This window comes from Belonocnema kinseyi, chromosome 2, assembly GCF_010883055.1.
Source record: "Belonocnema kinseyi isolate 2016_QV_RU_SX_M_011 chromosome 2, B_treatae_v1, whole genome shotgun sequence".
NCBI lineage: Eukaryota > Metazoa > Arthropoda > Insecta > Hymenoptera > Cynipidae > Belonocnema > Belonocnema kinseyi.
Window position 1 is genome coordinate 113930253 of NC_046658.1, and position 6407 is coordinate 113936659.

The window sequence follows — 6407 nt, forward strand, 5'->3', positions numbered from 1 at the left end:
AATATAAGTTTAAATAGAATAAACAGAAGTTTTGTGGTTCGATTCCTAATGGAGTGAAGAAGGAGTAGGGTCTTTTGTCAAGAAATAATTTTAATTTGAAAATATTATTTTCCATCTAGTCTGATTAGGACGTTAAGCATTTTCTGTTATGGGAGATTCTTAACTTGATCTATATTGTGTAGATTTTCTGCCTTCATGGTTTGAAGGGTTGATCAACTGTCGGTAAGGTGCCATCTCTGATGATATAGCAGATTCATTTAAAAATAATTGTACCATTAATACCTAGCTAAAAAATTAGCGTTATTTTCTTGAATTAAGAGTTCTTATTCTGATCCCTGTAATAGCTTAATTGGAAAAGCACCTGACCGGAAATCAGAAGTTTTGTGGTTCGATTCCCAATGGAGTGATGAAGGGGTAGGATCTTTTTTCAAGAAATAATTTTAATTTGAAAATATTTCGATATTGTGTACCCAGTAACAAGCGTTGAATTCAGAAAAATGAAGAATTTGTATTCCTATGAATACGCGATTTTTCCTCCATCTAAAAATCCCCCAATGGGAACAGAAAATGTGCAAATTCTATTCCTCTCAATCGACTAAAATTTAACGAAAGCATTTATTTAACTTTTTTTATTGTTAAATCTTTTTATAACTTATAAATTCGAAAAATATTCAAATTTATATTTATTTATATTTATTTATATTTTGATCATTTATTTAAACGTCCTAAAAAATGCAACAAAGAAATCTATGCAAATGTGTGAATTTAAATAATTTTAACTCTAGAGAGGCAGAGTTGAATTGGTGAGAATTAAAAGTTCAGAATTAACATTTCACATGAAGGAATTAAAACAACTTGTTACACATATTTCTTCAACTTATTAGAAGGAATTAAATAAAATCAAAATATGAACACTTCTGAGGAATAAAAAATATCTCTGTGAGGTGCGTTACCGGTACAATTAGAAGGAATTAAATATATTGAAAACACGTTCTCTTTGGGAGAATAGAAAAGTTGTGTGGCGGTCGCTATGGAAATAGAAGTGAATAAGTTTAGGAGGTATCTTTTTCTTATTGTGGCATTTTAGGCAGATGGAAAAATCGCGCATTCAAGATAATAGAATAATCTTCACTTTTGCGCTGAAATCTGAAAATATTAATTTTTCTCTATTCTGCGCTTATTACCGTGTAGATTTTGTGCCTTTATGATAAAATAAATTCCATTTTTTTCCTCTGAAACAATCAAATTTGGAAAGGGGGAAGGGGGTATTGACCTTAATAATCGAAAGTCAAATTTTTACAGGCATAAATGTGGACACAATATTTGTGCAATGATTCAAGTTCCTTTTTATAAATATGAAAACCTTTAAAAATGGCATTTCTAAAAATTACAAAAAAAACTTTGTTGTTAAATAAAAAATGGTTAAAATGATTTTTGAGAAGTCGCTTCAATCTTTTGGCCGTTCATGCAATTCACCTTCTTTAACTGCGTCATTATATTCAAAATAAAATGTAAATGTAAATTAAATGTAATAAAGACCATTTTTCTTCAAATTATTCTTGTTAATATTATAAACAAATTTAATAAAGAAAATATATTAGTCAAGTATTCGCCGAGAGGAAAGTTCGTTTTTTTCGATGTCAGTTTTTTAAACAAGGAAACTTATGATAATTTTAGGATAATTCATTATTTGTTGATAAATTTTATGATTTAAAAAAATATATAATAAAAAATGTATTCGGACATTTTTCGCCCGATAAATTCGTTTTTTTTTAGGCTAGTTTTTCATATTAGGAACTTTATGATAATTTTAGGATAATCCATAATTTTTTGATAAATTGTAAGATTTTTTAAAACAAATTTAATTAAAAAATGCATTATTTGTGCCTTATTAAAAGATTGGAAGTATGTAATAAGAAACTAATACTAAAATGACCAAGATTGAAAAAACAAACTTTTTTCTTGAATAATGCATTTATTAAATCTGTTTGAAGAAAACATAAAATTATTAAATTAATTCTGAATTTTACTGAAATTATCATGAGGATCAAAGTTAAAAAGACTTTCGTAAAAAAAATCTAATTTTTCTTTCGACAGGTGCCCGAGTAATGCATTTGTTTATTAAATTTTTCAAAAAGAAACATAAAATGTATCAACTGTTGATCAATGTTGCTAAAATTATTTTGATGTTTTCAACTAACAGAGGACTGGCACTGGAAAAGAACTTATTTTTTTCATCGACAAATGCCTGAATAATGCATTTGTTTATTAAATTAACAAAAAATATTAATTTAAAAAAAAGCTCGAATGTTCAACCAAATATTTGAATTTCTAAAGAAATTTTTAACTTAATTGAAGTTAAATTATCAACCAAAGAAATGAATTCATGAAACAAAAAAATCCATTTTCAACAAAGAAAATTCATTTTCAAACACAAATGATGAATTTACAATAATATATGGCGTAGTTAAGTTTTCAATTGAAAAAATGAAGTGCCTTGTCCCGAAATTCAGGATGACTAGTTCCATTTTTTTCCAACTCCATTGATGTAATTGTACAAAATTGTTATAAACATTCTTACTAGTGTTTGTTTCTCAAATTATTCTGATAGCTGAATTGATTTTTCTGACCAAATGTGGTTCACAATTGCCTTGCAGGGCATTTATATACTCCGAGCTTAACCAAACCTTAATAATATAGATGATTAATAACATTTTCCTCAAATAAATGTCCCAAACGGAAGTTTTCTCGTAGAAAAAAAACAACTATTTATTCCTAAATTATTGTTGGAATTACATTTCTTGCGATGATTAACTAAAGAAATTAATGCGCTTGTTATAAACATTTTTTGAAATAAAAACTATATTTGATCATTTTAGCTTATAAAAGACGCTTCTTTCACTGAAATTATTCTACAATCGATATTGATAACAATAAGATAATTATAAAAAACTTGTAATAAATCAATTAGGATCCAGTACTCAAATCAATCTTGGATTCGAATTGGTCTATTAGTTCTTTGATTTATTGATGAAGTTGGTCGTATATCACAATACCACAAAAATAATTATAGCCAAAAAATTTTCTTCTCAGATCAAACGGCAGATTGTGACATTTTGAACTAAAAATTGTTATGAGCAATAACGTAAATTATTATTTATTGTCTCATCCGGTTTTTGAATCACTGCTACAACATTTTTTAAATGAAATTATTATTTATTATTATTATTTGTTAATATTCCATTATTATTCGTTAATACTCGTTAATGCTCTTTTTTTGTTTTTGTTTAAAATTTAATTTTTTAACATGAAATGCAACTTTTATATTTTCGGTTGAAAGTCGATTTTTCTTAGTTGAAAATATGTCTTTTTGGTTAAAGATTAATATTTTTCCTTGAACATTTATCTTTTCCATTTTTGGTTTTATGTGTTAAAAATCATTTGTACCATTTTTTAAAATAATTTGTTTGTTACAATTTGTTACAAAAATTTCCTAAACCTGTTTGACACTTTATCACTCAAAAGTAAAGCTTCATATTGTTTCTTACTTTTTTTTTTAAATTGGTAATTTTTTGGTATGGTAAAAAGTCGAAATTTTCCTGTATATTTAAAAATATCTTGAATGTGAATATGAAAATGTTGAATTTTTGTTAAAATTACTCTCAGTTTTTTATGATGATGAATAAAAAAAACTTACAGCACGCGGTATTCCCAAGCGGTCACCCATCTAAGTACTAACCGCGCCTAAAATTGCTTGACTTTGGTGATCAGACGAGAACCAGTAGACCAATTTAGTATGACCGTAAGTTATAATTTTATGTTTACCAACGTATTTTCACTTGCTTGATGCTAAAATAGTAAACTATTTTTAGTACTATTCTTAAAACTGACCTAATTTAAAGAATTTTGTTAGTATAAAGAAAGAAGAGATCTCATGAAAATTTAATTCATTGTTATGAACATGATTGAATATAACTTTTGGTGTTACATGAACATTTATGGACCTTGGGTCAACTTGGGTGGTGCTACTACTGATACGTCTGACTTTGCACAACATTTTCCACTCAATTTGAAGCATAACGTCGAGGAGCAACAATATAATAATAAATAAACAATATTAAAAAATGCTATTAGATCAATAGGCTTCTCTTGAAATGAGATATTTTATTTATTCAATGATTTAAATGAATATTCAGTGAATCAATAATTATTCATTTATTTTTCAAAACTGATGCTATGAATTCTATATACGGAGTATAATTATATGAATGATAGATTTGAACAAATAAACTATTTACTTTTAAACGAAGCTCATTTCGTCTTGGTCGGGAATATTTTGTTTGTTGATTTTTCAAACATTATTTATAAGTTACTGAAATTGGATTTTTCTCGGAAATTAAATGTTTATTTTTTCTCTTCATAGTTCTACATTTTGAGAATTAAATCAAAAGTTCTACGAAATTTGATGAGCGTAGAACAAATATTTTCGTTGAGACTAGACAATTAAAACTAGTTTACAAAAAAAAGATATTTTAAATGTGCTGCGCTAATTTTTATCAATTTTAATTTAATTAGAAAAAATGTTGATTTTTGATAACGAAAAATATTTTCTGAATTTTTATATATTTTTAAACAAATATTTATTATTATATGTGAATAAACTATAATAGCAGGAAAATATATTATATTGTACACTATTTTTGGCACATGTTCTGAAAGTGGCATTTCTGCCAAAGAGACAAAGCCTCAGAAGACATTAAGCAATTTTAGACAAATACGCCAAAAAATCCAAAAAGTAAGACTACGCTGAACATCTAATATAATATAAAAAAATATACTAAACTTATGTTTCAACGCAAAATCAGCTTTTTTTAAATGCAGAAATAATTTCATGCATTAATTTTATTTTGCCCTATTTCTATCAAGGATTTACGCTGGGTATCTTTTGCATAAAAGAATAATAATCGTCACTTCCGTGTTTATGAAATTTATAAAAAATGTGAACTGATAAAAACAAAGCAATTATTGGTTGAATGATTCCGGATGTGGTAGTCTTTTATGATGCAAAGTGGAACAAAAATAATACACGTGTACGAATTTCTAATGAGAAGTGAGCTGGGAGTTTGCGTTGATTAATTCACAAAGCTCTTACCGAAATTAAGCCATCTTCGATTCGATCCTCTGATGGGTTTTAATCAAATTTTCAACTTTCTTTGCCATTGCGAATAATTTTTCTGCTTAATAGATCATGCTTTTTTCTGAAATAAATCTTATTACTTGCCTTAATTAAATCCAGCATTTATTTCTTTTATTAGAAAATGCAGGTCTCTGGGAAAAAAGTTTTCTATTACTTTAGGCATTGAAATGATATTATCAGTCTTGTTTTATAAATGTCTCATGAAAGAAAAAACATGACTTTCTATGAAAAAAGTTTAAAACTTATAAAAAATAATTATTTTAACCATAGTTTTTGTAAATGAATTCTTCTTACGGTCGCTTCTTAGTAATTTAAATAAAATGTTTGAATTTTATTTCTAATTTTTAAAATAAATAAATATTCTTTGAATATTATTATTTATTTAAAAAATCGTAATTTCGAATTCAGCCATACAAAATTTTCCTTTAAAAATTGGAAACAGGAATGTTTTTCCCAGTAAAGTAAGCCATCAAATGTTAAAATTCAAGCATTTTTTTCAATTGGTAAGAAGCAATAGTGAGAAAAAATTTAATTCCAAAAAACATTGCTAAATACATTTTTTTTGTAGGTTTCAACATTTTTTCAATAAAAATAATGTTTTCTAATTAAAATTAAATGCTCAGTAATATTTCTTAAAATCACAGAAAAACTATTTTTTCAAACATTGGCTTTTCGGCAGGACAATTACCTTAAAATAGGCGTTATAAAAAAATGTTAGTAAATTCTAGCCTATTGATTCGCTTTCTTACCAGGAATTCTCTGATGATAAAATATAATGTTCGCCAAATTTCATGATACAGTTTTAGTACTTTTCAAACCAAAAATTTAATACTACAAATGCCACTGCAACCTTTGCAGGAATATAATTTTATGTTAAAAAAATTATCGGGTGATACAATTAATTGTTACTATCAGTAAAGATTTTTTATTCGTCTTTGCCAAAAAATGTATTACTAAAAAATAATAATATAGAAAATATAAAATCGTTACTGGTTTAAATTAATATTTAACAGAAATAAAAAATTTCCTCTCACTCAAAAATTAATTTAAATATCAAAAAGAACTATAATACTTTTTATTTATAATATTTTACTGGACTATTGTCAAATAACGATTTCTTGAGTTCGAAGAGATCTGGAACTTTCCAATAATAAATAATCAATACAAGTAAGGTTCGAAGACATACAAAAATATGCAGAATATCCGAAAG

The 6407-nt window shown here is 26.1% G+C and overlaps 1 gene; it reads right to left on the reverse strand.

The window, feature by feature from the left end:
- Positions 1–3690: 3690 nt before the first annotated feature.
- On the reverse strand, positions 3691–3808 carry LOC117168579.
- Positions 3809–6407: the final 2599 nt, after the last annotated feature.